This window comes from Protomyctophum bolini (assembly GCF_963924005.1).
Source record: "Protomyctophum bolini genome assembly, chromosome: 9".
NCBI classification, from domain to species: domain Eukaryota; kingdom Metazoa; phylum Chordata; class Actinopteri; order Myctophiformes; family Myctophidae; genus Protomyctophum; species Protomyctophum bolini.
The window spans coordinates 13305529-13332360 of NC_137870.1; the positions used below are offsets into that span (position 1 = coordinate 13305529).

The 26832-nt window shown below is 43.4% G+C and overlaps 1 protein-coding gene and 1 long non-coding RNA gene across 2 annotated transcripts in view; one reads left to right on the forward strand and one right to left on the reverse strand.

The window, feature by feature from the left end:
* Window positions 1–26832, reverse strand: part of LOC308320808 (calsyntenin-2-like) — a gene marked incomplete at its 5' end in the record, with an annotated part of 221199 nt that overhangs the window by 145854 nt on the left and 48513 nt on the right. The gene's annotated exons all lie outside the window — the stretch shown is intronic.
* Window positions 15124–16244, forward strand: LOC308320809. Its single transcript, XR_013964561.1, has 4 exons — window positions 15124–15195; window positions 15313–15411; window positions 15516–15594; window positions 16031–16244. It is a non-coding gene; the product is annotated as an uncharacterized lncRNA (long non-coding RNA).

The following is a 26832-nucleotide window of genomic DNA, read 5'->3' on the forward strand; positions in this document are numbered from 1 at the left end:
GTGAGGGTACCTACCCTAGGGGACACGGGGAGAACATACAAACTCCACACAGAAAGGCCCTTTCGCCAACCCCGCCTTCGGGTATGGGCACTGATGACGCGGAGGAGGAAACACGCCGCCAGCACCCACAGCACCCCGAGCGGGAAATCGAACCCAGGACCTTCTAGCTGTGAGGCGACAGCACTACCAACTGTGCCACCGTGCCCCCCATACTCCTGTGATCTGAGAGAATAACTTTATTAACACTTTGTAGTGCAGTCGACCTATTTGGCAAAACATGAGAATTAAGCTAAAAAGCAACCTTGATGCCTATGGTAATGTAAAATGCACCCAGACATCTCACACACCCATGGATTAGTGATTAAAACCTTGCCACACTAGCCTACTGTTTACTTCACATTTGATTGAATAGGTGATGAGATGTAATACGATGCCAGATTGTCTATATAATTGTATAGTATCCCAGACTTGCAAAGAAACAAGCTGTGTGCAATGGCAAGATAACGGAAAGAGAGAATAGCCTCCAAGCAAACCTCCCTTTGAAACCACTTTGCCATTCTGATCTTTGTCTCCTATTCTTCTCTCGTAAGCTCAGCGCACAGCTGGAACACTTTGATTGTTCTTAACGAGATTAACGTTCGAGGAACTTTAACAAGCCTTAATGAAAGGCTATCAGATGTGAGAGATGAGGGGGTGATTAGAACGAGGAGGCTCCGGGGAGAAAAACAGAGTGCTGGGAGGGGAGGATGAATGCAGATGCGCTGCAGGTTTGGGAAGCGAGTAACGATTCTGATTGTGAATCATGTGAGGCGAAGGATATAGAGTTAGAAAGTTAAGCGTGGAATCAGTAATGACATGTTGCCACGGTTGGAAGCATGCAAGCATCGATAGGACTCTGGAGAGACTGATTGCTCCTCTCATTGAAGAAACATCCTCTCAGCCCGAGTATACGAGGTTCTAGAAAAGTGAGTGCATGCAGCATACAGCATCTCCAGGCTGGCTTGCCACACAATATTTTGGACCAAACAAATAATTACAAAGAAGAAAAACAACAAAAAAAGTGTTTAAACCTGACGTTTTTTTCTTCTTTCTAATTATTTGTTCAGCCCAATTTTTTTTGTTTGTTGTCATGATTTGTCACGACAAGAGTTGGCTTTGTCCGCGGCGTAAACGTCTTTAAATTAATACTTTCTGAAAAGTCTATGAGGAAAATGAACAGGGATTTATTTTCCGGGTCTCTCGAGGGGGCAGGACTGCGACGCTCTATAGACAGACCGTGCTGTGTAAGTTGTGGGTTGCAGCCTGCAGGGACGTATCTGACACGGGGACACGTGGGACTCGTCCCGCAGTGTGATGGTTTAATCACATCACTCTACTGCTCCACTGCACTGAGCACTGAGCTCTCTGCCGCTCTGCCCAGCACCCCCAACCCCCCTCCTGCTCCCGTTTGTTCACGCGGGGACCGACCCGAACCCGTAGCCGTGCCGGTCAGAACTCCCTGGGCCGGTCAGAAATGGACCCCGCCCAGGTCTATAGCCCTTCCTACGTCCCTGGTTGCAGCCATCAGTGCTTTTGGTGGTGCACTCTGCAGAGTGCCCTCAACATGCGATTATAATTCTCTATATATATATATTTTTTTTTACAATTATTTGTACCCCCCTTTTCTGTAGAGCCTTCACCCTACTCTACATATGTAGAATGGAAATGCACCAACAAACACACAATACCTAAACCAGGGGTAGGAAACCTGCGGCTCTAGAGCCACATGTGGCTCTTATAGGCCCTCTCCTGTGGCTCCCAGTAGCTACGGCAAAGAAGTATGAAAAGGAATAAGAGGTTTTCTTTTTCTTTTCTTTTTTTAAATATTTAATCATAATTTATTGTTGAATTTGTAATAGGCATGAAGTTATTCTTTCATTTTGATATTGCAAAACAATGTTGCCTATACACCAAAAAAATTATTAAAAATAGGAATCAAATTTAATGAAGGAAAATAGAAGAATGTATTCATGATAAGACATCTATGTTTGTTTTCACCACCAATGCTGCTGGCTTACTGGTACAATATCCTTGACATGCTTTGAGAAATTAGCAAACAATACAATGTAATATTGAAAGACCAGAAAAATCACAAATAATTCAAGTTTGCTTTATTAAAGCAAACATATTTTGCGGCTCCAGATAGAATTGTAGTACGTTTTTGGGCCAAAAATGACTCTTCTGATTAGGTTGCCTATACCCCCGACCTAAACCCACAACAGAACCTGGTAGACAATGGCACTTCCAGCAGAACCCAGAGAATAGAATACACGGCAGAAGCAGGGATGTAGATGGAGAAGGAAGGTATTGTAGAGGTAAAAATGAATGGAAAAGGTGGATGGATGCTCGTGTGGGCGTGCTTCTATAGCTAGGTGTATGTGTATGTGCGATTGCGTCATTCTTGATCGTGAGAGAGACTATTAGGTATGTGGGAGTATTGAGAATGGATAATCCCCTTGATACCTCTGTGAAAAGCTCTCTCTGTCTGTCTGTCTCTCTCTCTCTCTATCCCTCTCACCTCATCCTTCCAGCTTCTCTGTTATCACTACCAAAGCCTAATGATGATGAACCTGTGGGCTCAGTGAAAGAGTCAGAGTAGTATTACCTATCTCCACGCACACACACACACACACACACACACACACACACACACACACACACACACACACACACACACACACACACACACACACACACACACACACACACACACACACACACACACACACACACACACACACACACAGGTCAGGCTTTTGCTATCAACACCGGCTAATAGCTCAGTTATAGCAACAGCGATTGGTGAAGTATATAATTACATGGATCTCTTGGAGAAATGTAGACTAGACAGGTGTGTGCAAACCATAAATATATTTATGCCTGTGTGTGTGTGTGTGTGTGTGTGTGTGTGTGTGTGTGTGTGTGTGTGTGTGTGTGTGCACCCGTGCCATACTGTTTCAGCCCATCAGAGATGGCGGTCTGGGTGTACCGAATATTGAATGGGTTTACACCGCCACCAGAACCAGTCACCTTATAAATATGCTCAACAGCGACGACCCCACGGTCAGGGAAATGGCTCGTGAGTCACTCATTCAACACATGCAGCGACGTAAAGTACCATCCGCGCTGGAGAATGAGACGCAGTTCCTTGGATTCAAGACTAAGGCGAATGGTAAATTGGACATTAAAGCCGCTGGATTTGGTGTGCGGTCCGACTGGATGGATCTTAATGATCTATGCCAGCGATCAGGATTACAGTTAAAGTGGGTGGCGCCTGATACAACAACTGCTGCGCTCAACAGCAGCATCATCATAGATCCGCGTGTCCGTGCATGTGCGACCTACGAGCAAGACGGTGCGCACCATGAACTGTCAATCAAATCCGCGACCGCAAGAGCCACCATTCTAGGAATGAAGCGATCAGAAAGTGCACAACACTGGACCAGTCTGAGGCTGCAGGGAAAACTGGCTCTTCTTCCCTTTGCAAACCACTCATTATCACACTCTATACTGTCAAATAACACCATAGGTGAGGACATTCTCATTTTCACTATTAAAGCCCGTTTACCGGTGTTGCCGACCAAGTTCAACTTGGCAACCTGGTACCCATCAGCACACGACCCACACTGCATCCTACATCCAGTACCACATGACAAAGAAACAGTCGCACACATCTTAAATGGTTGCAGCCACTATAAAGGACTGTACATTGCCAGACATGACCGTCTGGTGGACCTGGTCTCAGACAAGATCAGAGGAGTACAGGACAGGACAACAAGAATGTATGAACACAGCACTGTAAAAATAGACTGGTTTGATCACAATGACACCCATGTCAATTCACTACAAAATATTCCAAATACCCCAGATATTGTGTTCATCAATGAAATTAGAAAAACTGTCACTATATTTGAAATAGGCTGCCCATTTGACATGGACACTTGTTTTACATCCAAACTTATGAAATATCAGCTTCTGGTGGAACGTATTATGGCCTTGGGATATAACTGTCAACTTATTGTACTTGTATTTGGAAGTCTGGGCCATGTCCATAAACTTGTGCTCAGGGGTTTGCAATTGGGCGGATTGCTAAAAACAAATGCAAAAAAGCTGGCTAAATACTGTTCTGTCTCAGCTACTATGGGCAGTCTGTCTGTCTGGAGAAGGCGTTGTTTCATTTATCCCTAGGCGTCTTAAAAAAACCCAAAACAAACATCCTGTCTAGTAGTATCAAGTATAGTATGTCAACAATGTGCTATATATATATTTTTTTTTTTTTTCTCTTCTTTTTCCTCTGTGTGTTAAGCATGTGCAGCAGCTTGGTTGGACCATATAATGTATAACCTTATTCTGACCAGTGTTTGGGTCTATTCTGTATACGCCACTTGTGCAGATCCAAATAAAATAATTCAAATGTGTGTGTGCATGTATACTTTAATTTAGCCTTGGGACTTCTTCCTTAATCCTCTTCGTCCCAGGTGGGACATAAGGCCTTAACAATCTTCCTCCATCAGGACCTGTCTTGTGCTGCATGTTGTGCCTCGCCCCATGTCAGGTTCATCTCCTTCAGCTCGGCTACCACAGTTTGGCGCAAGGTTATTTTTGGCCGACCTTTCTTCCTTTTCCCTACAGGATTCGATCCTAGAGCGACCTTAGGTATACGGTCCTGTGCCATCCTGAACACATGCCCCAGCCATCGGAATCTGCGGTGTTTGATCTCCATCACTACGCTGTTGCACTTGGTCATCCGGTGTAGCTCTATACGTTAGATGGATATCTAACGTATAGAGCTCAGGCCAGAAGATTCGGCAAATTCTCCTGAGGCATCGGTTGTGAAAGGCTTTGTAAATAGATTGGAGCCTAACAAAAACACTGTGAGCCTTCCCTAGCCTTGCTCTGATGTCCTTTTGTGTTGCATTCTCTTTGCTGATCAGACTTCCCAGGTATGTGAACTCTTCTACACATTCAAGAGTGTGCTCGTTCACAGTGATTGGTGCACCTGGAGTGGAATTGATGCACATCACTTGTGTCTTAGAAGTATTTATGTTCAACCCTGTTTGTTCAGAAAACATGTGAAGTCTATCAGTTTTCTCCTCAGATGGGCCTATTTTGAGGAGAGCACTGCAAGGTCATCAGCAAAGTCAAGATCTTTGAGTTGAGAAAACAACAGCCTTGGGACTGCAAGAGCATTTGTGTGTGCGTGTGCGTGTGTGAGGCATGACTGCTGAGGTCCGGCTACTGCAGGTGTTAAGGGTCCAGATCTGTACTGAGAGTCTGGCTGAGACACAGGGAGCCTGCATGTAAAGACCAACTATGCAACATGACTGTCTGAACATCGATCCGAACACACACACACACACACACACACACACACACACACACACACACACACACACACACACACACACACACACACACACACACACACACACACACACACACACACACACACACACACACACACACACACACACACACACACACACACACACACACACACACACACACACACACACACACACACACACACACACACACACACACACACACACACACAGGAGGACAAAGGGGATTGTAGACACAGTGGTTGGAAGGTATAAGCGGAGGCTGAAAGGATTGATGCAGCACAGAACCCATGGGACAGCTAGAGGAAGAGGAATTGATTCAAGAAATCAGATGGTGAGCACGTGCAAGTGTGCATGCCTACTGCATGCATACATACATGTAAGACACATACTGGCTTGAAGGAGTGCCTATAATAAGCCTCTCTCTTCCTGTTCCTTTTGCTGTGAGAGAAAGGCAATTCTACTCTCCCATCAGTCAATAACACTCCAGCCAAGGCGTGTTGTTTGCTACAGCTCTGTGGGTAAGAGTTTAGCCGGTGAGCCTGCTGACAATTGAAAAGAGACCATGTGACTATATCTGAGCCTTCAACCAGTAGCGATGGATGGTGAAACTGCCTGAGGTAGAGTAGTTTTACCCACCTGAGAGTCAAGTCAATCACCTAGAAAGGTCTCGACAAACCCTACTCATCAAGGAATGCCTCACCTCACCCTCTCCCCTCGGAATCACATTACCTTCTCCTTACTTTCCCCGACTCCTTCTACCTACTGCCCTTGTATGGCTGTCAAAAAAATAATCAAATACACAAATTGTCAACTGTGTGCGCATATGTATATTATGCATCATTACTGGTTAGTGGGCTCAATGACAATTATTTATTAGAACAAATCACTAGCAGTGAATGGTAAATGGTGCAGATGTATATAGCTTTATCCAAGGCGGATAAAGGTGGTGGAAACCATGCAAGGCATTGCATGGTTTCCACCATCAGGAGAAATTAGGGGTTCAGTGTCTTGCTCAAGCACACTTCGACACTAACTCTGGGTGAGCCCCGGTTCGAACTGGCAACCTTGCGGTTACCATCCGGCCACTTTACCCCTGAGCCGCCGCCTGCATGCTAATGGTCTTTGACACGCCACTGTGTATAGCCTACGCTGAGCCTCTCGTCAATCTAAAGCCAAAACCCACTCCATGTTTATTTTTCTCTCTCTTTTTTTTTTACGTTCCATTTGTTGAACTTTCTGGGATTTCTTTACATACTCAGAGGTCATCAAGTACACATGCTCACAATTAAAGTGAATGCACCTTAACAAGACTCAATGCCAGACAAACAAAACAATGGAAATAGGAGGGGGGGGGGGGGGGGGGACTTTTGGTGGCAACTATATTGATACTAACTATACTATAGCTTTGCAAGCTTGTAGATCGGCTTTATTCAGCAAAGACATTTAGTAATGTAAAAAGGGTTTAAGATATTAACAGATTTTTTGACACATAACTTTGACAACTATAAACTATTGGAGAGTGACCGATTGTTTTCCCTCAGTAACATCTTCTGATAATTATACTTGAATGTTGTTAGGCATAACATTAATATTAGTTCATGTTAACCTCTTGTGTAACTGTACTTGACCAATTCTGACATTACATGCATTACTGTATATCATATGCATCATTTTTTAGAACAAATTTTTAATGTAGTTGAAAGCCCAGTCCTCTTGTCCCAGTTCCTCAACGAGTTTAATTTCCTCCTCTATTCATTGTGTGTCTATGATTCAGTCCATTAAAATTATTAACCGGCTCATTAATTAGTCTCAAAGAGATTTTCCTAACCCTCGGGGAGAGCTGTGTATATTTTAGCAGGACAAAGAGAGATACGCTCGCCTGTGTGAACAGCTGCTTCCAAATCCCAGGGTTACTTCTCCAAATGCCCCCCAAAAAGAAAAGGACAAGTCATGCAGAGGCTGGTTGCCAACAAACCCCCCGTATTAGCTCACTCAGTGGTTCCAAAGCGTTTTAACTCCATGCCTAAAGGAGATATTTGATGTCTCCCCAGGACCCACACTAGTGAAAATAGCAGATCTACAACATCACAACGTGTCGCGATGAGACGCGTTGTGAATTTTATTTCTAAACGTTTTAACATAAACGCAGTGTTTGGGAAACGGAGCTGTACAGTGTACCTGTGTTTACAACTTATATTCAATTCAATTCAATTCAATCTTTAGTAGCGAACTCAGGTCCATACAAGGTACAAGGAATAGGCAAAAGAAACATGATGGGCAATAAAAACATTAAAAAGCATTACAAAACATACAAACAAACTTAACCCACAGGCAAAACAATACATACAGGCAATATAGACTGCTGCTATCAATAATGTAACATTATTCAACATCATCATCATCCTCCGCCAAGGGTATATTTTATATTTTATGGCATTTTTATATGCCATAAAACATAAATCTTTTAAACAAAAGAAAGAAGGTGAAGGGTTGCCAGTATAGACACATGGAGGAGAGAGAAAGGAGAGGGTGGAGGAGAGAGAGAGAGAGAGAGAGAGGGTGGGGTTTGATATGGTAGACGAGAGAGCACTCTAACCTCTCTTTCAGCAACATATACTCTGTGTGTGTGTGTGTGTGTGTGTGTGTGTGTGTGTGTGTGTGTGTGTGTGCGTGCGCGTGCATGTGTGTGTTTTTGTGTTGATTACTGCATGCACACATCGCCTGTAGCAGATTCAGTCAGTGTGCATGAGAGTTCACCAGCTAATAAAAGTGGATTTAGAGAAGTTACACAAACAGACCATGCGCTCACACACCATAGACCCACGCAGCAAGCATGCACGTGCACGGTGAAAACTTGAGCAGGCACAGGCGTTGCCATTATCCATTACGCGTTATGAAATCTCATTAATGGTGCATTAGTGTGTTTGAGGGAGGATTTTTGCTTGTGAGAAGATTGAATTAGAAGGCGAGCTCAGCTTCCCTGAAACAATTATTTGTCTTCCATCAGCCTTTGAAAAAGACAAGCCTCCAGAGCAGATAACGGGGCCAGGAAAACAGGCTGATCTTCAGCGCGCCTTTGTGTTTTGGAGCCAAAGATTCTTGTCATTTCACAGGCAGAGGCAGTTAAATGGCATTGTATGCAAATGTTTGATGATTTGTGCCAAATGCACTGTGTTGTTTGTGGACCAATGTTGGGTGTGAATACTGAGTGCTATTTTGTGTTCGCTCTCTTGTTCAACTTGTTCATTCTTCCTAGTTTTTGAGCAGTGCATGTTCGCCAACCTTAATGCATGTTCGGACTAACGGGACTTCGGATCTATGGGCAGTTCTCAGAGAGATGGGGGAGTGACACGCAGCAAGGGCCGTCGAGATTGGGAGTCGAGCCCGCGGCACACTGCCAGACTCGGACCACAGGCCAAGGCGCCTGGACCGCTGAGCCACGGCCCAGGCCGTATTTATTGTGTATGTATTTGTGCATGTGTTATGCAGCGTACTGTATGTTGTTTGTGTGTATGTGCTCTGGATTAAGAGCATTTGCTAAATTACTAAATTGTAATTTGTGTGTACCTGTGTCTAGATTCTTACCTGCATGTTCAAAGTTAGAAACATGAAGGAGAAAAGTTAAAAGCAAACCAAACTGAATTTATTTGGTGGAGGAATCCCAAGGTTGCACTTAATGTGGACCAGAATAAATATACAGCTACTTTATTCTCTGATGCAAGAGTCACCAAAAAAGATTTTAATAATTGTACCTTGAGCGGAGCCTTAAAAGGACCACCCATTTTCAACCAATATTCATATAATCAGTCCTCACTACAGGTTTTCCTTTCTTGTACTTTTACTAGGAATATAAATGTGACGCGTATAATATGCGATTATATTCGCCACTCCTCTCCTCCTCTTTCTCCTTTATGTTGTTGGTATCCTTCAGATTTTTCCACCACCTCTTCACTATGTGATGCAGACCCAGAGTCATTTTTTACGAGAATTATTTGCGTGGCCCCCGGTGTGTAAAGACCTTTAGTGAGGACCAATTATATGAAGATAGGTTTGAAAATGGTCCTTTAACTGTATTGTGTGTCCTTATATAGCCTACATGAATCTGGATTTCTGGATTAATGAAATGCTGTCTTTCATAAAACATGTTGAAGATGTTGCCAAAAAAAACTGAGGCTGTTTCTTCGAGGGAATAAATCAAGATGGCATATTTTACTGGTCAATTATAATGCCTCATTTACAGAAACTGCAGATAAACATAATCATTTAACTTCCCGGGATGCAGTGTAGAGCACCAGTACAGATGATCGGCTGTTCTCAGTTTGAATACGTTTTTTTCCTTTTTCTCCCCTCAACTGATTTATGCATGCAAGCTTTCCGTCTTAATGTGCTGCATCTTAACTGAAACGACTCACATGAAACAGCAGCTATTCAGCATCTTGTATGCCGATTGCCGACGTTGAATTCACACCGGTAGCATTCACACTAGCAGCAACACAGCGCTGGCGCGTTCTACAGTACATTGACCATCAAGCTTCGATTCAAAGTCTACGGACACGAGCGTCTCAACACAAGCTGCCAAAGGCGAGCACGTGTACCTCTCCTGCACGTCTCTGGGTGATCGTCTGTTGCCGCTGCGTATGTCTGCTCACTTTGATCTGCTGTCTGGAATTAAAGTTTTAAACTAGCAGTTGTAAGATAGATAGACAGTCAAGCAAACAGCATACATAAACAATGTATCCCCTCCCCCCAGTACTGTGGAAGCAGAGACATCTCCAGTCGCAGGTGTTCCTTGTGCCTCGCGCCAGCTGCTCTGCCCAGACTGGAGCCCAGCTCATAGGTCTGAAGGAGGAGACAGCCTGTCGCTGGTCTCACAAGCTTGTTAGTAAACAACCCATTCATTTTAGCCGATAATAAGTAGGTCACGTACTGTAGTTGCGCAACATCGATTCATTTCACGTCTACAGAGTTGCAACTTGCTACTTGTTTTCAAAAGCGCATTTCTACCTTGATATCAGTCACACGTTGACACACACAGTGGCGGTCAGTCATAACGTTGTACACCTGGACATGTGCAGTTTTTTGCATTTAGTGATTTTATTTTCATGCCATTTTGCAATAGACTATATGGCTCCTTGGCAGTTGTCACAGAGAGGTTTTAAAACCACTGATCTATGACATTAGTGTGATGACGGCAGTATAAAACCACTGATCTATGACATTAGTGTGATGACGGCAGTATAAAACCACTGATCTATGACATTAGTGTGATGACGGCAGTATAAAACCACTGATCTATGACATTAGTGTGATGACGGCAGTATAAAACCACTGATCTATGACATTAGTGTGATGACGGCAGTTAAAACCACTGATCTATGACATTAGTGTGATGACGGCAGTATAAAACCACTGATCTATGACATTAGTGTGATGACGGCAGTATAAAACCACTGATCTATGACATTAGTGTGATGACGGCAGTATAAAACCACTGATCTATGACATTAGTGTGATGACGGCAGTATAAAACCACTGATCTATGACATTAGTGTGATGACGGCAGTATAAAACCACTGATCTATGACATTAGTGTGATGACGGCAGATAAAACCACTGATCTATGACATTAGTGTGATGACGGCAGTATAAAACCACTGATCTATGACATTAGTGTGATGACGGCAGTATAAAACCACTGATCTATGACATTAGTGTGATGACGGCAGTATAAAACCACTGATCTATGACATTAGTGTGATGACGGCAGTATAAAACCACTGATCTATGACATTAGTGTGATGACGGCAGTATAAAACCACTGATCTATGACATTAGTGTGATGACGGCAGTATAAAACCACTGATCTATGACATTAGTGTGATGACGGCAGATAAAACCACTGATCTATGACATTAGTGTGATGACGGCAGTACTGCAACGTCAGGCATCTCCATTTTGTGGGCAACCATTTAAGCACCGGTCCATTTACTTCCAGTGGTACATTTTAAAGTATAAAAGATTACAAAAATGTAGCGATGACCTTGACCATGACCTTCCCCAGATCATTACACACTGCTATGGAAAGTTTCAGCTCAATCCGACCGTGAGCTCTGGGAACTTAGATACTGTAGTAATACTGTATATAGCCAGACAGACAGACAGACATACAGTACAAGTATTAGCTAGATACAGCTAGAGACACATGGCTGACTGCACTCTCTCTAGGACTAACTGTAGTCATAGCAGTGACAAGGGATTAGACTACACAGGGTATTATGAATTGGTGTTGACTGAATTGAGAGAAAAATGTAACGTGTGAAAAGGGTGTGTTCAGGGTTGGGTGTAGCGCCAGGCAGCAATGGCAGCATCGCTCCATAACAATAAGCCACAGTCATAACACAGGCCTTTTCAAATGTCACCCAGAGGATCATCTACCACGCAAGATAGGTTGCAATGTCCCTGAGGATGCAGAGAGAGAGAGAGAGAGAGAGAGAGAGAGAGAGAGAGAGAGAGAGAGAGAGAGAGAGAGAGAGAGAGAGAGAGAGAGAGAAATGGTGGTTGAGGAGCGGAGGAGGTTGGGTTGGTGGAGTTAAACGAAAAGAAAAACAAGGTCACAATCAGAAAAGACAGACAGACAGACAGACAGACAGACTCTTAGCATAGCAAAACAGAGTGTTCACTACATTATGTGCTTTTCGGCCCAGAGGGGAAGGATTAGAAAGTAGGCATGGAAAGATTCACATGACACATCCACATGCATGATAAATGATCAAAGGAAAATACCAAAATATGAAAAGATCCACCACAACAACAAGCTCCCCTGAACGGGAGGGAAGACAGGAGGTTCCACATAAAACAGGGGGCGAATGAATGCTATCAAATGAATTCAGCCGCCACGCAACAACATGTAACGGCCTCTGTACGATTCAGAGAGAAGAAACACAATAGGCAGCTTTAATGTTGAAATGGGGAATGGGAGAGAGAAAGAGAGAGAGATAGAGAGAGAGAGAGAGAGAGAGAGAGAGAGAGAGAGAGAAAGATAGACTGTGTGAGAGAGAAAGACAGACTGTGAGTGATAGTGAATTTCCCTTAGTCTACTTGTTCCTCACATTGCTGTTGCACCAAGACACAAGCTTTCAACAATATTTCATCTGTCACAGCATGTTCTGAACACAGATGGAAAAGAAAAAGGCCTTCATTTGCTTCATTTTCAGACAATGTCGCACAGTGTCGTACAGTACGTCTCAGAGGTCTAAATACATGCTGCTTTTGACATCAGAGTGTCCGCCCTGAGACTGGGATGTTGGGGTTCAATCCCCGGCCGGGTCATACCAAAGACTCTAAAAATGGGACCCAGTGCCTCCCTGCTTGACACTCAGCATCAAGGGTTAATTGGATTGGGGGTAAGTCCCTGCGACATACTAGTGTCATATCCAGGGGGTGTACTTGTACATCAAGGTGCCTCATGGCTCGGCAAGGCTATACTTACGTACTTTGACAGCCATAGCTTTTGAAGATTACGTCATAGGCCATCCAAGTCTATGGGATTTGTAATGTTTGTTTAGAGCACTTTTGACCTAAATCGTCACCAGACAAGTATGTGTTTGTTTAGGGCAGTAATTGACAACGCAAGACATCATCTGGCTGATATAAATACATCTTGTAATACTTTTGTTTCATACAAGAAACCAGGGTGGAATGTGGAAAAAGCTTCACAAGGAACTGTAAATGGAAACAGCACTGGAGAATTCATAGAAGAAAGAAAGGAGCCGTTTGTGAAACAAGCTTGTAAAACCTTCTGAAACCCTTTATGTACTTCTTGTGGTAAAAGTGCTCAAACGTACTTCTTTCCTGTATACCTTGATCTCCTTACCCCTCATTCTTCTACTATGCATAAAAACGAATTTCACACACTTTTTTACACTTTTAAACAGATTTTTATACTGATTATTCAGTGACACAAATGCATGTCAAATTGATCTACAGATTATTATTAATCTCTAATGCAACAACAGTACTGAAATTAACTTGAAGGATATAAGGGCATTAATGGGACTTATGGGAGCCCTCTTTTTAAGTAGCTAAAAATATACCTTTCATAGTAACTGAGTTACTAACTAGTAACGGTAACTTGTTACTGGTTTCCAGTAACTAGCACAACACTGGAAAAAGGACATACACAACAACAAAGATTACGAATCTTCAGAAAGCAAGTGAAACATAGCCCAATCTTTCCATGCAGTAGCTGCGAACAAGTAACAGAAACAAAGTAACATCTCCACCTATCAGAGCTCTCAAACAATTGAATTGCCAAGAAAATCTTGTTTCAGAAAATATTTAGACTTCCAACTTCATTAATGCCAGCTATGAAAGACTTATTAACATCTGCAATGATGTGATGAACACTCTGAAAAGGCTTCCCAAGACTCCTCCTTATCAACCATTCATGCTAAACCATTCACCACTCTCTGTGTGACTCCACTGTTCCCAGAAGCATTTTATGATGAAAAACAATCATCTGGTGAAGGAAAAACCCCAGAACATATCCTTCACAGCAAAATGTGGATGCGTTCCCTATGAGACATCCTGAAGACTGAGAAATATAGATTCAAGATTCAGAGATGATAGCTATATCCTTTTGCAGAAGTCTCCTGTATTGAGGGGGGAAAAATACAGCTTCAAACTGCATAAATGTTTCATTCAGGAGAGAAAGTTTAGCTAAATATTGGGAGAAACTACTTATAACATTGAAAATGCTTTCTCTGTTATTGACAATACGTCTAACAGCAAGGCACGTATGAAATGATGGCACGATTGGATAACCTTGGCCCATTCCAGTTCTTCACAATTAACTGTGCACACGCGCTGGGAAGAAAACATGACTGTTATTCTGAGAGAAAAGGGTTTGAAGATTGAATGTCCTCCAAAACATGTCCAACAATAATGTATATATAATATATATATTGTGGGATGTCGCTAGGCAACAAGCCACCAGGTGAACATTAGTGGGGAAGAGACAGCGCAGCCAGGAAGACCGTGCTATAAGTAACTCTACTGAAGGACAAGGATCTTCAACTGAGTCCAGTGAGGTGACTCACGACAAACTGTTCAAAGGTTATGGCAAATGATAGAAACTATAACATATTGACCAATTAGAAGAGGGGGAGGGGCTAAGTTTCACCAATGAAGGATAAGGACATTGAACCAAGTCCAATGACACCACACCCAAGTCTGTACGACAATCAGTTCAATACTTACAAAAAAGGAAATGTTGATCTTGTAGATCTACTAATTTCACTTCCTGTTTGGCGATGTTTGATGCTTCGCCACGGTTACACCATTTTATGAAAACTCATGTTGATAACTTTTTATCGTTAAGGTCTTTTGTGTACGCTGAGCGAGTATTATTTAGAACGGAACATCCTGCTAGGAGGAGTTATGTCCAGGCGCTATGTGGCAGCCAAGTCTATGGACTTTTAATTAGTGATTCATGTTTTTTATATACGATATTCATGTTTTTTATTAATATCGGTATCGGTGGTAAAAAAAAATAATCGAGGCCGATTATTTTATTTTTTCTCATGCGCAAATATTGGCGCAACAACCTCTCTCACTAACAATATGCCGACCAAAAGATCCTTCGATTGGTTGAAAACGTACATCATGAGCCAATGAAACAAATGAATCCTCTGCGAGTGCGTCTGCAGTGCTGACTGAGCACAGAAAAAAGAAAACACAGCATGTTGTGCACAGAGCTGGGGACACCCTCACCTGCCGCTTTGTCGTGGAGAAACTGGCTGTTTTACAAGTAAGATAGACACAATTATATAACCCTTCACAGCGTGCTTATACATTTACACTTTATTATTATCTTGGAAATAATTAACTGTCTGTCTCGCTTTCTCTCTCTCTCTCTCTCTCAAAGAGACATGTGGAAAACTTTCCAGCCATGAGCCATCACAATCCGCCTTAAACACTCACCAGTTCAACTTCTCCAAGAAGCAACACGGAGCTTGTTTTTCAGGTAATCCGTTCGTTGTAATGTAACGCTCATGTAAAATATAATAGCATTATGTGACTGACTGCATGCTGACTCGCTTCCGAATGTTTTATCTCGTCTCACATTAGGGGAAGCCACGGCACGGTGCTGCAGTTCCACCGCCATCAACGGAGTGAAAGGAGACGGACATTCTTCTTCTTCCACAAAGTAAGAGAACTTTACTGAACTGCTTTGTTTATAAACGCATGATTATTATCGACGCATACATGAAATGTGCGGCCGGTCGAGCTTCTAGTCAACAACAGTGCAACAAGTACTGGGGGCAGCCATTTTTCCCCAAATCAGACGAGGGAGCACAATTGTATGGGTCACGAGATTCAATGTAACACCGTTACATAGAACGTAGCCATGTAGTGTTGCATATAAAATGTGACCTTATATAAATGTGCTACCCCAGGTAGCACATTTATATAAGGGTAACATTTTCTATGTAACATTGAATCGGCTCCCAATCTACAAGCTCACAATGTTTTAATGAGGCTTGTAGAGGGCCATTATCAGTATTTATGTACTTGTTTGTAAATGTTTATTATTACAAAAAAATAAACATTGACTCTCTCAACCTCCTGTTATTGTAATGTAGATGGCTCCTCCAGGACGGCGTACGACAATTGGACGACGACATTGGACCTTATGTGATTTAATGTTCACTGTTGTATAACTGGTGTAAAGACAATTGTAGCTATTTATGAGATTTTTTGCTGTGAAAAAAAATAACCAAAAAACCTCTGTTGGAGTCTGTTGCTGTACTAAACACAGCCTGCACTTTAGTTTACTGTACTACTCACTGTGTTGAATGTTCCATGCTGCTACTGTGCTACAGTACATTGCACTTGTTTAAAAATGCACTTGTTTAAAAAATGCATTTGATGGGGGGGGGGGAGGGGGAGTGTTACTGAAGTAACTGAATACAATGTTGTTGTTCATACTGTACTACTCACTGTGTTGAATGTCCCATGCTGCTACTGTGCTACAGTACATTGCACTTGTTTAAAAAATGCAAAAATGCATTTGAGGGGGGGGGGGGGGGGGAGTGTTACTGAAGTAACTGAAAACAATGTTGTTCTTGTGCTTGCTAAGCAATAAATGTTCTCCAATACATTTAAAGGAATTCTTGTGTTGAAAGTTATGTTATTTTTACTTATTTTTACTTTTTTTCTTTTTACTATTCATAATCGGTCATAATATCGGCTATCGGGCTTTTTGATTGTCCACTAATCGGTGATCGGATATATCGGCCAAAATCCATATCGGTCGATCACTACTTTTAATGTTTGCTTCTAGCAGTGACGTCATGTGGCAGCCACAGCCCTCACTTCACATGAGTGTGATTTTTGTCTAAGAGGTGGACCTGTGTCTAGAAATTAATATTCTAGACATCTGTCAAAGTTAACACGTAACCCTTGATACACATTAGAGCTAATGGCATTAATGCCTTCCACCTGACAACACTTAATTTAGGTCTCAAATTGAGATTAAGTGTGTGTGTGTGTGTGTGTGTGTGTGTGTGTGTGTGTGTGTGTGTGTGTGTGTGTGTGTGTGTGTGTGCGTGCATGCGCGTGTGTCTGCCTGCCTGCATTCACACTGATTATTTCGAACTATTTCTCTTTGCCAACAATTTATCTGTTTCAGAGTGTGTGTGTGTGTGTGTGTGTGTGTGTGTGTGTGTGTGTGTGCATGCTCGTGCATGCATGCGCGTGTGTCTGCCTGCCTGCCTTCACACTGATTATTTCGAACTATTGATCTGTGCCAACAATTTATCTGTTTCAGTGTACAGGGTTGAGATTGAGAACTCTACAGTTTTCTAGACGGGCAGGCCCGTCTAGAGTTTAAATGGACAGGTATCAGTCAAAAAGGAGATGGATGGAAAGGATCAACATACTGTATGGAATGTCAGAACAGGTCAGCTCCATATAGTATATGGAGATCTAAGGGTGGTATAGCGGGCACATTCTCTTGAGTGTACAGGGTTTGATGAGGTCCCAGGCTGGGCCTTAATCTTCTGGCCTGTTGAGAACTTAGTGCAGCCGGCTGCCGGGCGCGGCTGCACTAATAACTTAGGGGCAGGCCCGTCTAGAGTTTGAAATTTGAATGGACAGGTATAAGTCAAAAGGGAGACATCGAAGAGGAAGGATGGATGGGGAAGAATCAACATATGGAATGTCAGAACAGGTTCTTACATATGGAGATCTAAGGGATGACATCAGGGATCTCAATATATGGATTTAACTGCGACAGCAGGTCGCATTTACTATGACATCAGGGTCTCCACATCTCCATCTCTGATGTCACATGATGTCACAAGACCTGCAGGGCACCATATGGTGCCCGACACACCAACTGACGGGAAATGTGCGATTCCATAGTTAACTGCGACCTTTGGTCACAATAAATGTACTTACTGTGTGTGTGTGTGTGTGTGTGTGTGTGTGTGTGTGTGTGTGTGTGTATGTACGTACGTCTGTAATCGTCATAACTCGCAAACCGTTATTCCCCACCAACTTCAAATTTGACACACACCACCACACACCACCACCAATACAGGGAGTGCAGTGCCCGGCCTTGAGTCGGTCAGATACACAGTTGTCCAGAACCGCCACAATTGCCCACACTTTCTATTTGAATACGTAATCACAATACAATAATGGGTGCTATATGCTATGGCAACGAATATAACGGGTATTACATATCTGTCTCTGCTCAAAATACAGCAGATCAGCATTCATCCATATCCATTTCAGAGCTCCGACGCATGGACTGTGCAGCGCCCTGAAATGCTTTAATAGGTGGTTTAAATAGAACACGCTAACTAAGATTGAGTATGTGCATATTAAGTTGAAGGCCTATGTGAAGATAAACCGTCTCTTGAATATAAATGAGAAGACTTTACAGAAGGAAGGAATGATTCTGAACTGCATGCCCAAAATATGCCACCAGCAGCATGGCCACTGCGGCTGGTCGACCTCTCGTCTCCAATTGATGTTTCGCTGAGTCTAGAGCTTTTCTTTCCCCCGGTCTGCCGACATCACTGTGTCACATTAGTAACCCATTCTGACCTGAGATCAGATTCTAAAAATGTCTGTTTGAAAATGACAGTTTTCTGAAAAAGCTATGTTTCTATGTCATTTTTCAAAAATAGCAGACCTACAGGCTCGTAGCGCGCCACTCGGTGGCGCGCTATGAGCTTGTAGATCTGCTATTTTTAAATAGCTAAAGCATAACGTAATGCTAACACCAAAAGGGGTTCCCGCCTAAAATGGGTTAATGATGCTCCTGTAGATGGTTGCATGCTTTCACTTCATGCACAGGCAGATCCGTTTCCTCGGCAGAGAATTGTTTGTCTCTCTCCTCCAACTTTCCAAACCGCAACTGGCTCCTGAAGGGAAGGGGAGACAACGTCCCTTTGCGCCTTCCTTGGCATCCAGATTAGTATCTGCAAATTTGAGAGCTGGACACAGCATGCACTTTAGGCCATGTGCCACTTTGTGCCACGAGAAGACATGAGATTACTAAGTTTAAATAGGGCCCTCAGAAAGAAAAGAAACACTGATGATTTTACTGGGCATCCAAAGAAGATACAGAACCTCGATAATTGATTCCTGTACATTCTTCTGTTGAAAGAACATCAGACCTCGTAAATGCCTCGGCCAATCACTGAGTGAAATGATAAGAAGCCAATTATAAGAAATCACCAATCAGGTGATCCCAAGATGACCGATAGAGCTGGCGGATACAATCCTTATCAACTGTACACTCGGAGACGGACATCCTTTGGCTGAAACGACCACTTGTGTTTGATGGGACCTACAGTACGGGAGCCTGCCTTCCGCATGTAATTACTCCTCCTTCATGAGCCGCGGATGGAATTGTTATTCACACACGCACACGCACACACACACGCACACACACACACAACAGCATATTCTACTGTACCCTCTCTGCACCACTGGGTCGTGAAATCGACTCATCAGAAAAAGGAAGGTGGAGAGCGTGAGAGAGAGCGAGAGAGAGAGAGCGAGAGAGAGAGAGATGGGAAGATGGAGAGCCAAATATATATAAGGAACAGGAAGAGTATGATAACAGGATGAAAAATGCTAAAGTTATATAAGGTAAAGCAATGAACAGCAGCACACATCAGAGGAGTGAAGGGAAAGACGGTGTGTTGGCTGATCACATGGCTGAGTTGCACTACAGAGTCCCTTGCATGTCCGTCTACAAGAAGAACGGCAATGAGGCTCAGAGCGAGGGGAAGAGAAAGGGGGAGGTGGGCCCTTATCGAATCGAACGCTGCACGACGCTCCTGCTCGGCTCGGCTCAGAACAGCTGACTGAAGACCTTGGAATGGTTTCAGAACAACACAATGAGAAAGAGCATGCTGAAATGTCTGAGACAAGGACACGCTGTAATTGCAACACTCCACTATCTGTCAGATCACTGCTGCTATCCACTCAGCGCACACACACACACACACACACACGCACGCACGAACGCACGCACAGTTCCGGTGAATACCGTTTGATTGTAGGACGCCATTCAGCAGTGTGACCCCACTGTCCATGCATTCATAGCTGTAAATTACTATGTTTGGATGTGAAGACAGTTTGTTGTTTGATTGCAGCCTTTCATATTCATACAGTATACTGCTGATTGCAGCAGGTCAGACCTTCCATGGTGTACGGTGCCGTGTCATTAGTCAGAAGGTTCAGGTTTCCGAAATTATCCCTATCTCTAACCTAAGCATAACCGCAAGCACGGGAGCAGTGCATGTTCGCCAACCTTAATGCATGTTCGGACTAACGGGACTTCGGATTATGGGCAGTTCCCATGGTGCACTTGTATTTTTACAGAAGGGAAGTTGAATAGACACAATCAGTTACAGAAGTTCAAACGATGGGTCAAAAGGGTGACGGGTCATGGATAGTTGAGAGATGCACTTAGTTCCTTATCTAGCTTCCTGTCTTGCGAATTCGAATGGGGTTTGAAGGGAAAGCACTTGACAGATGGAGATAATAGTAAAGCATATATTTTTACTTCACAGAAACCCAGCCAATAAAGTTATTAGGGATGTCCCGGACACGATTTTTTGCTCCTGATCCGATTACGATCATTTGATTTTGATACAGTTTTTTCCCCATCTGATATTTATATTTTTTATAGAACACGTGTATCCCATATCACAATAGTACATTATCCAAAATCACTGACAGTAGTATATCAAGTCTAATATCATGACATGGATGTAATATTGATAATATTGATACTATGTCCCAATAACGTTTTTTTGCTCCCCATCCGATTCCGATCATTTGAAAATGACGTGATTGGCCCCGCCCCTAAAAGTTATTTGGACCAGACGGTGCAATATGTTGACTTTTCTTATACTTAAACTCCAGAAAGAAATAATAATAAAAAACAAACATTTTCACATTTGTCTTTTCCTTGTAGCCTACCGTTCACTGGGAGACTTTCACTCTCATCCTCACCCTCACCCCTGCCACTGCATCTGTCGATAAGCTGCGCCATCTGTCTCCTTAACCTCTCACATCATTTCTCACACCCTCACATTTTCTCTCACTTTCTCGTTCTAATGTCTCTCCTTGGCTGCACGTCACACACAACCCTCCCTCCCTCCCTCCCTCCCTCCCTCAGTCCCTCAGTCCCTCTCTCGACACGGTTTCTTATCTTCTGCATACTTCACATATACATATACATATACACATATGCAGTACAGTATCACATATACAGTACTGCATCCTCTTTACGTCCTTTTTTTATTCCTACTGTACACATATAGTGCATATACTTGTATACTGCATACGGTTCTGCATATGCGTCATACACCGCATGCACCACTTGCACCGCATGCACCTTCATTGCAACAATTTCAGAGAGAGAGAGAAAGAGAGCGGGGGGGTGAAAGAGGGACAGGGGGTGAAAGAGGGACAGGGGGTCAAAGAGGGACAGGGGTGAAAATCGTAAAAGGGAGAGAATGACAGTGAAAGTGTGAGAGTGGAATCGAGGGGACAGAGAGAGTCAGGGAGGGGACAGAGAGAGTCAGGGAGGGGACAGAGAGAGTCAGGGAGGGGACAGAGAGAGTCAGGGAGGGGACAGAGAGAGTCAGGGAGGGGACAGAGAGAGTCAGGGAGGGGACAGAGAGAGTCAGGAAGGGGACAGAGAGAGTCAGGAAGGGGACAGAGAGAGTCAGGAAGGGGACAGAGAGAGTCAGGGAGGGGACAGAGAGAGTCAGGAAGGGTAAAATAGAGAGAAAGATAGATGGGAGGGAGAGAGAGAGAGAGAGAGAGAGAGAGAGAGAGAGAGAGAGAGAGAGAGAGAGAGAGAGCAGAGCTCTCATCCATCAGCCGGTGGACAGTGCTGCTGTGGACGGTGATTATAGCAGGAAGGATCAGTTCTGCTGATGGATCTACCTCTTCCCCTCCTGGGTCAAAGGTCAAAAACGACCATTTTGCAGTTTTCACCGGCACCAACTCACCGGCACTCGCAGGTCACGACCATAAATCTGTTGTGTTTTTCTATATGTCTGAGACCGAGTGCAAGAGAGAGAGTGTGTGTGACGTGTATGCGTGCGTGCGTGCGTGTAACCTAGAACGCATATGTTAGTGTGTCAGAGTTTCTTCACCGAGATTTCCAGTGCTCTTAAATAATTCAGCAGCACAGCTCTCTGCTCTTGAAATATTAGATGAAATATTGAAATGTTGAAATTGCAACACAGAGCATCAAGACCATGGTACAGACAAGAGGGAAGCATGTGAGGAGAGGAGATAGGGGAGAGTAGAAAACAAAGATGGCTAGAAAGGTGGATCCAAAGTAGGCGAATGTGCAAAGGCTTTCTCTTCAATGTTCTATGTCTCTCACTTTGATGAAAGAACGCAGATGAGTAAAATAACCCAAAGCAGAGATAAACAAAAACGAATAATTAAAACCCACAGCTATCAAATGACAGCTTATTGCTGGCATGTTTCCATAGCAATTAAAGGAAGGACATGAGAGGCACACTGCAATATGCTCACTGACTGGATTTCAGGTATTATGGTGAAGAACAGTGGTGGAAACAGGCCCAAAACAAAGATGAAAAGTGTGCTATAAAGCAGTGCAACGTTCAACAAGCACCTCACAGATGCGCTCCCCTGTGATTTATATCCCCACAAATACGCAATTTTGAACAATCAGGCATTCCTCATCATTTTTATGGAAATTGCTCTCAGGAACAGCTCTCATTTGATCATGTGCGTGATGTTATTGTTGATTTTCCAAGCTGGCATGGAATGTAAACAAGCCTGGGTTTATCTAGAATCAGTATTATAATGCTAAAACTGCTTCAGAAGGCAGAAAGAAATGACATGGACTGGTTATATCAGAGTGGACCACCTCTGTAGACTATAGGAGCAGAGGCACTAGAGTAAACAGGGGATGAATAATTGGCATAATGGCTAAATTGTAGGAAAAGGGAAACAATTATATAAATACACGTATATGTATTGTAACTTAAGTCAATCAACCTTAACCCATTTTGACCTGGGAACAATTATACAAATGTATTCTAAATCCTGACAGTTTTCTGAATAAAAATAAATTTCACGATTAAAAAAAAATAGCAGACCTACAAGCTTGTAGCGCGGCACTCGGTGGCTATGAGTTTGTAGATCTGCTATTTTTCAATGGCTAAAGTATAACAATGCTTAAAACACCAAAAGGGGTTCCCGCCCAAAATAGGTTAATATTAAATAAATATTATAAACCTAGCCATAAAGTACAAGTGACACTCCCAGACACCGCAATTGCAGTATGGGCGGCTGTCGCTCAGGAGGTAGAGCAGGTCGTCCAATAATGCATGGGTGGTTCGAATCCCGGCTCCTCCTGTCCACATGTCGAAGTGTCCTTGGGCAAGACACTGAACCCACCAAAGGGTTGGGTCGTGACAAGACGTTTTTTAAGGTAAACCACACCAAATTCCTTGCAACTCAATGAGTTGCATTTGTGTGGTTTGGGCTTTAGAATAAGTATATATAGTCCAAACCAAAAAAGAGAGAGCACGAGAAGGAGCAAAAAGTGTGATTATCAAACCAAGTTATGTTACACATACAAGACAACAAACTATATAGGATCACTCTGTGTAAAAAAAAACATGATGGAACTGATCATTTCTATTGTTTAAATTATTATTAAGCTATTGTTGTTTGCTCATCCTTACACCATAACACTATGGAAATGCCACTCCCAACCCTTTTATATGCTTAAACAGCTAGAGGCTTTATGGATGACATTAAGAAATACCCTATCACTGATCTATATCGGCAGCCACTCAGAAATATACTGTAGCTATATGAAGCTGATTTTCATAAATGTTTGAATGGCCTGGAGCTTTTAGGATCACACTGCCATGCTGTGACAGTGTGTTATATTAAGGCTCTTCTGCCATGCTGTGGCAGTGTGTTATAGTAAGGCTCTTCTGCCATGCTGTGGCAGTGTGTTATAGTAAGGCTCTTCTTCAGCCACTCAGCCATGCTGTGGCAGTGTGTTATAGTAAGGCTCTTCTGCCATGCTGTGGCAGTGTGTTATAGTAAGGCTCTTCTGCCATGCTGTGGCAGTGTGTTATAGTAAGGCTCTTCTGCCATGCTGTGGCGGTGTGTTATAGTAAGGCTCTTCTGCCATGCTGTGGCAGTGTGTTATAGTAAGGCTCTTCTGCCATGCTGTGGCAGTGTGTTATAGTAAGGCTCTTCTTCAAGGCATGAATCGTCTGCAGCGATTCCGTTTTTCTAATTCTCCCTTCCAACTCTTCTGGCGGGCTGTTTTCTCAGTACAGTATATTATGCTAAATATAAGATGTGTTCATTACAACTCAATGTGGCATAATGGCATGCAACCCCCTGCCATGCAGCCACCACGCAGTGCAGGATGGACACATTAACTCTGCTCTTGGTTCCTTCAGGGCACTCCATCATCTGCCTTTTTGTTTATCCCTGCTCTCCATCACTCTCTCCAGCGCTCTCACTTTCCTTCATCTTGATTTATCCGTCTTGCCGTCCTTCTTTCATGGCCGCTGCTGTGAAGCAGCCAGCAGTAACACAGATGGACAGGACCTGGCAGGGATAACCAGCAGCCCCCAGCCTCTTCTGGATCCCTCGTTTTGTCTTTGACATGCTCAACCTCAGGCAATAACACGCGTCTTCTATACCCAAAACCTCCCTCTGTCTCCTAGCCTATAGACTATCAGACCTCTATCTGCTTTCCTCAGCTGCTTCTCCCACTTCCTGACACCATAATAGCCCTCGTCTCCCCCTTAGTCTTGTTTGTCATATCTTCGCCTTCTTAACCTCCCTGCAAAGCCCCCCCCCCCCCCCTCTCTCTCTCTCCCCCAGCTTTGAGTGTTTCTCTCTCTAAATGGCCAACAGCACTGGTTAAGTAAGTGTGTTCCCTTCTCATCTCTATTCACACTTATGTCTGACTCATTCTGTTTGCTTAGTCCGACTCCAACCAGTTTTCACTGAAAACAATGGCTGCAGCCAAATGCTTGCCAGGCAGTGGCACACAGAGGTGTTTCTCCTCACACACAGTGCAATGACTAATTGGATGTGATAATTGATTTGGGCCAGGATCACACAGGGGGATTGAAAGGGGACAGTGGGATGAGCTGGAGATGTAGGCCTAGTTTTATAAACCTGTACAATGGGACTTAAACGTGATTTGACAATATCCATGGACAAAACATCACCAGTCAACACATCTCATTGACTCTAAACGTCCTTGTATGGGTTATGATAACATATCTGTGTTGTTCAATAATACAGTATAGCATGCCATATTGGATAATACAATATATTGCCAGTGTTGTTATCGCAGATGGACAAAGGAGAAGCAATCATCTATAGAGACTATGTGCACTGCATACAGTGTGTGTGTGTGTGTGTGTGTGTGTGTGTGTGTGTACAATTACCTTCATGATCCCACACAACTATGACGTGTGGGTGTAATTTGCCAATAGCCTGCCTGACACTCTCATTGGCTGAATGTGAGGATTGTAGAACACTCAGACAAGGTATAGCTCTGCTCACAATAACAAACCGATTGCAAAACAAACTCTTTTCTCTGCAAAAGCCTTTCTCCCTCTCGCTGTGTGGGAGATGGCAAGGTGTATGCTTGTGTGTGTGTGTGTGTGTGTGTGTGTGTGTGTGCATGCGTGCGTGCGTGCGTATGAAATAGAATGGATAGCGGGAGGTTAGCGTACTTCACCCATGAAACTCTGAAATGAAGAAGTGCCAGGCGTGTGAGGGAAAACAAAGAAAAGTCCTCATTACTCATTATTGTGTGCTCTCTTCCTGCGATGTTTTGCGAAATGTCAGCGAAGAAGAAACGGCGACAAGACGCGTGACCTTTCTTTGTTCTGGTTAGGATAGACCGAGGAGAATTTGGCAGTTGCCATGGCGATGATGTGTGCGCCTGAGCTATCTATGGACGTCCAGATCCATACCACCCACTGCGGGGCAACTGGCTTGGCGACGGCCCCCTTATCAGCACTGGCACTCCACCAGCCTAGCACAGACAAACGGCACACTGCCCACTTCCAAACGAGGTTGGGAGGGTGGGGGGGGGGTACACCACACACAACGTGATCCATAACAGGAAGAGATCTTTTTAGGGCACATGATGACCTCTAAAACCAGCTGGCTGCACAGTAAAAATACAGAGTGTTAATGTGCCTGCAGCGATTCTTCCCACATACCGCTAAGACAGTCTCCCCCTCTCTGCCTTCTACCTCCCCAATCTAACTATAGAATGTATTAATCTTCTCAGATGCACATGTATGTCTACAGATGAACACACTATTGATCTAACTAAACCAAACTATTGGGTTTGCCATTTTGCAAGCTCAAGAGAGATTTAATGCTCAAAGGAAGGAAACAGAGGCATTAGGATGGAAGTCAGTGCTCGATATAGTAATACCATTTCCAGATTGATCTGCTGTGAGTGAACACAATGGAAAACATCCAACTTCCCCATAAAAACAAACAAGCTGCACTGCTCGGTTGCCAGACAAGCTGATTTTGATCCGTTTTCAATGAATGGAAATTCATTTTTCTCATTATTATATTCATATTTCTCCCAAAAAAGCGCATGGTGTTATTCTAGCAATCAGTTTTGAGGACAACTTAATCTTGGATGTGAGCGTTGGCGTTTGTGTGTTGTTTTGTGTGTTATGCACATGTGTTTGTACCTCCTATGCTGTTTTCCAGCATATCTATCTCATCCATCACTGCCTGCTAACTTGGACCAAACCTTGCATGTTTTTTCCTCAAAAACTGTAAAACTAATTAAACATCTACTCTCACATTGTTGTTTCTCAAATGACACCAAACTCATTCACTGCAT